The sequence below is a fragment of the Neopsephotus bourkii genome, unplaced genomic scaffold (genome assembly GCF_033783945.1).
Source record: "Neopsephotus bourkii isolate Nb327-2 ecotype Australia unplaced genomic scaffold, CSIRO-AGI_Nbou_v1 NB_234, whole genome shotgun sequence".
Classification (NCBI taxonomy): domain Eukaryota; kingdom Metazoa; phylum Chordata; class Aves; order Psittaciformes; family Psittacidae; genus Neopsephotus; species Neopsephotus bourkii.
Genome location: NW_026900744.1, coordinates 8,750,042 through 8,757,100, shown reverse-complemented (window position 1 = coordinate 8,757,100; position 7,059 = coordinate 8,750,042). Strand labels below are relative to the sequence as shown.

At 34.9% G+C, this 7,059-nt stretch overlaps 1 long non-coding RNA gene across 1 annotated transcript; it reads left to right on the top strand.

The window, feature by feature from the left end:
- The first annotated feature begins 1,454 nt into the window (after positions 1-1,454).
- Positions 1,455-4,999, top strand: LOC133207648 (uncharacterized). The gene is made up of 2 exons (XR_009724105.1): positions 1,455-1,574; positions 3,351-4,999. It is a non-coding gene; the product is annotated as an uncharacterized LOC133207648 (long non-coding RNA).
- Positions 5,000-7,059: the final 2,060 nt, after the last annotated feature.

Sequence of the window (7,059 nt, the reverse complement as noted above, 5' to 3'; positions counted from 1 at the left end):
CAGACAGTATATTTTTCATTTTAAAAATGATAAAACTTAAGAATTGTCAATATGGAAAACATGTCGAGTTTGTCAGCTTATTTTCTGTCTGATTTTAGAAGCATCAATTATCTAATTTTAAAGGCCTTCCATTCCACTACTTTTCAAATTACACATCCCAAACATTACATTCTGCTAATCTGGAATGTACATGCTTAGCTGGGTATTTTTACATCAAATGAAATATTTCTGGGGGAAAGTCCAGTTTAATATGTAGAACACACTTCTTTTGCCTTCTTCTGCATTGTGGTTATGAGGATGTGTTTTTGCTTTAAATGAACAGGCCACATTTTCACAGCCAGGTGCACTGGAACATGGGGTCTATGTTACTTCCCTATTAGAAAAAAATCGAACTTCCTATATAGAATCATAGAAGAGTTAGGGTTGGAAAGGACCTTAAGATCATCAAGTTCCAGCCTCCCTGCCATGGGCAGGGATGCCTCACTTATAATTGAGGATAGATTAGAAGGGCTACAGCAGTCACTCTCCAGTTTTGCTTTCCTCATTTCTCTAAGGCACTATGTTCTGAGGTATACAGAATCAGGTGTTTTTCCTTTTTTTTCTTTCCCCTAAGTCAGTCTTCAAATTCAGACCAAACTAGCATTTTGTTTGATGGATCTGTGCCTTAAGAAATGCAGGATATCAGGACTGTTACACCACTGTGTGATAGACAATGATAAAATCTGAAAATCTCTCAATGATTGACAAGATTTGAACTTTTAAAGTTCTCAGACCTCATTTGAAGGATGACCTTTTTTTTGTCAGACTTTTACCGCAGGATAGCAATTTTGGTGGGTGAGGCACTCAACAGGAAGAGATCAGCTGTGGCAGAAGAGCTGAGGTAGTGATGCTTCAAATGTATCATGTCCAAAGAGTAAGGACACTGATACTGCCACAGCCAAACCTCCTAAATTTATTCCATGCTCAGTGACTTCACACCCAAGCAAATATCTACACATATCTATAGAACTACATGAAGCAGACATGAAGCACACATATACCCAGGAAAAAATTAACAACTGAACAATTCTTCCTATGTTTAGGATTTTTTTTATTTCCTTATAATACATGGAGCCTCAGGCTGGACTTCATATTCACCACTGTAGTCTTATCCTGCCTGCTTCAAAACTTTGTATATATTGCTGGGATAAAGTATGAACTCTATTGCATCAGCTAAAAATATTACATACTTCATAAAGGAGAGTCTTTATTCCTCATATATACATATTGGGTAAAAATTCAAATGTTTGCTAGAGGATTATGTGATTATCATCTAACATACTTCTAAAAGAGAATAGAGTCATTTCAGATCCTTGTGAGAGGAACTTTGATATTACATTACAGTATAAACAATATGGTTCATAAAGAAAGGCTGGCTTTTTTTTGATTTTTATATCTCTCATTCATTTGCTGTTCAAACTCCAAACAGCCACTAGTACAGAAAGAAGTCTTGGAATGCAAAGAGCTTTGGTGTGACTTTCCCTCAGATGGCACAAGCAGCCTGCGTGCTTTCACGAAATGTGCATACATGGCAAGTAAGATTGAAAAACTTACTTTATTGATTTCACATCAACCTTAGTTATTATATCACGTAGCATTTTGCAGTATCTGTAAGCTATAACCATGCTCTTTGATAGTTAGAGCTGCCCAGTGGATGGATACTTTCAATGAATATCAAATAAAAAATTACTCAGATACATGAGAAATATACGTAATAGTCTTAAGGGATTTGTAAACTTCTGAGAGTGCTGAGGGTGTAAATTCATTAAGAACTGAGTAATTCTTGCAGTATGAACTTGTCAGTTGTCAGCATGGGTGATTGTTTATGGAAATTACCAGTGGCAGTTTTCAATGGACTTCCAGCTCAGGAAGCTGTGGAAGCTGGTAGATCTAACAGAGAAGGGATTAAGCCATTTGTACTCATCAATTTTCTATATTCCTCCCTGAACATCTTCCATTAGTTGCTGCTTAGGACAGAATATTCAGCAAGGTGGACCTTTGGTCTGTCACAGTGTGGTTCTTACATTTTTATGAGCTCAGTAACAGCAAGCTCTGTCACTGTGGAGTTACATAAAACTCCACTGTGGGTTTATGTTCATTTAAAAGAGGACTGAGGGGAAAATTTGAGGAAAGATCTTTCTTTCTCACTCACTCTCTTTTCAGAACATAAGCTCCTGCTATGAAACAGCTAGACAGCTTCTTCCTCAGAACTGTATGCAGCCTCCTTTCTACACAGCATCTAGCACCTGCGTGCTCTCTGATTCCAAAAGTCAACTTGGAGTAAGTAATGTAATGGCAGTGCTGCAGCCCAAGTGACAAAGATAAATTAACGTATGCACTGGTCACACAAATTATTTATGCCATTAATGTGAAATAATGTGAAAGCATGGCCACCATAACAAACAGTTTAGTGAGGAGGTAATTAAAATCTAGGACACAGACTGGTTGAGCTTAGCTCAATCACATCAGGTTATTGACCCATGTCTTTTTTGCCCCACAACAAAAATCAAATCTAACAGCAGAATGTGGAATTTTGAAACTTTTCAGACACCTTCCCATCCTAATCAAAGTTACAGGCAGCCGATAACAGCTGCTGTCTGTACTCTAAAGTAACACTGAAAATAAGAGTTGTGCTCTAAAAAATATAATAAATATCTAATAGTTAATCAAGAATTAAAAAATATCCTCAACATTTTGAAAATGCTAACCTAAATATCCCTAACTTAATCTTTAGTCTAAAGGTATTTTAGCCAATTGCCTTTCTGGTCAATTTAAAGAAAAACTGGGAAACTTTCTTGCAAAAAAAAAGCAAATTATTAGTTCTTTAAATGAAAATATTCTAGCATTACTACCAGACAGCATAAAAATAAAACTATAAAGACCATGTGTCCATTCCAATGAGCTCAAATTTCAAATGTGGGAATACTCACAATGAATGGCTTGCAAACAAGCTAAAGAATTATTTGCAGACATTGTTTAGCAAATTCACCGAATAAATTATTTGCTATGAATTATTCACCCAACTGTATTACTTACCCTCATCAGGCATTAAAGCCATCGAAACTTGAGCTTTATTGTTAACCATTATAATTATGAATTATAATTAATTCTTAACACTGTTGTCAAGAGACTGCAACATGACTGAAAAGTGCACAACATTCCAAAGGTATCAATGACACAAATAATTCCCTCAATGCAAAACATGGCATTAAAATAGGCTGAAAATAAATCACCATCAATGAGTAAGCAATATAATAATTTGCTACTAAAACAATTAACATTTCAAATGTTAATTCTTCTATTCTCTACAGCCCAGATAAAAATGATTCACTGAGCCTGAGAAAGCTTCAAGCAAATCTAACAAGGGAAAAAAAAGTTCCCGTGGAGAATTTACTTTCTATCTCTTTGTTACAATTGTTGGACAATTTTTAAAGCATTTTTTACCTTGTAACTTACTGCGACTGAGAATCACACAAATAAACATCTGTTGAGGTTTTTTAACATAAAAATAAAAATGCAGACAATTAAAGTGGTCATAGGCCATACATCTGTACACTATGTTCATCTTACATACAAGACAGACATGAACAACATGTTCATTTGAAATGCAATCCACCCTCCTCTAACTCTTGTAAGTAACACTGTCTGTAGGCTGAGTGTCTTTGATTCTTTACAACATTTTACTACAGAAATTGTACCTAAATTTTATTTTTTTCCGGTTTGGGTTTGTTGGGGTTTTTTTTGGGTCTTGCTTCTTTCAAATTTTGGTATTAACAAATATTGCAATTTCCTTGCTGTAAGTATGTTTGACCTAGAGTTTGGAGCCCGTTAAAATCTTTTCTCTGTAGTGTGATGCCCTCACTACTATATTTTCAGTTGAGATAATCTTGTCATAGTAATTGCTGCTGTCATCACAGTATTAAGGTTCATTTTGATTTCTTTTTTAGTCTACATGTTTGCTTAGCTCTTCTAGCAGCATGACTAATCAGGATATTTGAGATCTAAGCTTCAAGATTTCCAATATTTGTGTGGTCCTTTGAATTCTGGAGGCCAGGCGATGCTTAATTCATTGTCTAAAGAATCCTCAGAAACATAAATGTCATTGCAGTTAATGTTATAAGAAAACTTCTGATTACGGTTACAGCCATCTATGTTTTGCGCTATGTTGCCAATCATTTTGGAAAATACAAGTCCAGAGCATTTTATTCTGGTTGCTTGAACAGTTGTGACACAGTTTATTAAACCACATCAGCAACATTACTAAGTATTTTGCAAGATAAAAACCCCTCATGAAACATTTCTTTTGAGGGGATGTTTTTACCCTTTATTCCTATTAGTGTAGTAAGACAAATCTATGAAGGCAAGACTACATTTGGACCTAATTACCTTAAAAACCACCACTAGATATACAACACTAAATTTTTCTCAAATAATTACTACTCCTATTTTGCCAATCCAGACAGCTAAAACATGAATATCTAAAGATAGAAAAGTGGTTTAGAAACAAGAAAGAATCAATAAGTATTAGAGCTTCCATGAATACACAGCAAAATATTAATAAAATATCAGCCATGAAAATGTGACTTGTTCATAATTAATTAGAGCACATCTGATACTTTTATTAGCTGAGAACCATATTTATAATAAATGACCTGTCAAGCAGCATTTTGAATACAAAATGAAGGTTAAAATAATTCTAATATGGGCAAAGCTTTCTTATTCCTATAAACTAGTATGTCTTTGTATAAATGTGAAAGATATCATCTGTCACTACTGCAGCATTGGTTTTTTTCTGGGGGGAGGGGGAAGGACTATGTTAAGTAGACAACTGCATCTTAAAAGTTCATGGCTATGCATGTTGCTTGAATGCAGTGGCAAACTAATTTAGCTCCACTTGTGATCTTGCAATAATTTCTGTCAATCAGGATGGCATTAATAAAAAACCTCAATCTAAACAGAAGTGCTGTGCAGCGTGTATAATGTATACACTCATTGAAAGAGGCTGAAAAGATTGCAGTCACACAATTAGGGTAACATTTGACAGCTTTAATCACTTTGAATCTCTTCACTTCACTTTTAAATGTCAAAACCACCTCCAGAGATCTCATCAGAACAAAGCATTACTTAAATTGCAAATGAAACTATCCAAATGCAGCACACTATTATTAAAAATATAAAAAATGACCCACATTATTTTATGAAAAACATTTGTAAAACATTCTATGATGCAACATTTAAATGAGCAAAACAGGAAACAACTATGCTCATTAAAAAAAGGTATAAATGCTAAATTTACTCTCCATTAGCATCTCACAGGATGCTATTTTTCACACTGTGTTGTGCTATCTTCCCTAAGAACCCAGGATTACTTCTTCCATGTAAAAAAATTAAGAGTATTCAAAGTATGAGATAGTTGAAATTTGGTGACGAAAGACAGATGCCTGTAAACAGGGTTTTGTACTGATATATCAAAAGGCTGTTTATCCTTTTCAATTCTCGTTTTCTTGGTCCTTTTTCTACAACAATTGTAGCTGTTACCTCCATGACATATCGCCATGCATTCTGTGCAACTTACTTGTACACAAACAATAGGCAGTGATATATCCTTGTTTTAAATGAATCCTTTAATCCATTTTTTTCTCTGTATTCACTGAACCATACTTTTGAAGAATTTAAAAATGCTGCAATATGAAATCTATTTAAAAAATCACTGTATAATATCTGTTATCCATTTATATTTATATAACTATTTTAACTGTGTTAGTTCTTTTCCCATCTAAACCACTATCCAATCTGAAAAAAGTATGACCAAAAAAAAATCTCTTTGTGTCAATAAAGTATTTTTTCTAGCTATTACTCAGTAGATATTCCTATAGTGAAGCCAGCAGCATTTTACACACATCATTGTACTCTTTGATAGCCTTTCAGACTGGTAAGAAAACCAGCCACTAGAAAGCTGAGGTCGCAATAATATCTACAAGTGGGTATTTCTTGTGATGAAATTCTCTTGGATGATCACAGGGTTGCAGCCCAACTAAAACACTAGCCCTATTTTTTTCTTTTTTCTTTTTTCTTTTTTTTTTCTTGGAAGTTTATGATTTCCTAGTTTTTGATGATGAGAAAATTAATCCTATCACATCCAACCTGATTTTAGTGGAATTATATTTTCTCAGCATCAAATCAAGGTTCCTAAAGAGATACTGAAGTAGCCGTCAAACATCAGATACCAACATATTAAATGAGTCTTGAGTATGTGTTTTAGTTTCATTATTCATAGCACTGGAGTTAAAAGTCAGCTTTGCTGGGATGTTACATTTGATTTAATTAACTGTTCATCTTCATGCAATGTGAAGAATGAAAACAGGAAATAGAAGAGGAAAAAAATTATTCCTGTTGCGACCTACAGAAGTCACCTACTGTTGAAAAACATCTAAAAACTGTCCCTCTCCCACGCTCAAGAACCATTGCACCAATCAGTAAAATTTAAACAGCATCTTGTTTGAAAAGGATACAGCTGATCACTAATATATGGACTTGTAGCCAGGAGATACCACACACAGCATGCCTATTAGCAGGTCACTGGGTTTCTTTCTCTTTTCAATATACCTCAGTGCATAGCAGCTAGTTTTCTCACTCAGCCACACACAGCATGCACAACTTTGAACAATTCTGCACTGCAGGGAATATTTTGCAGGAGCTACATGAGAAGATTACCAAGTGGTTTACTGCTTGCTCTCTTTGTCCTTGTGTTTGCTGCCTCCAATGATGGGGCAAATATGGTATATGACATCAAGAAGGGGGGTTACTTGCCTAACTGTTATATTCCCTGAATTGTGTTCTTAGTAAACACGAGCCTTCATATTTCTAGATTTAAGCACACTTTCCTGCCTTTGTAGATAGTGTGCGAACACATTACCTGATTTTTGTAAAAGGGTTTACACCTTGAGAAAATTGCAAACGTTTTGTGACCTGCCCTGCAACATTGACACTCAGTACGATCTCGGTGCTGTTAAGTTCACC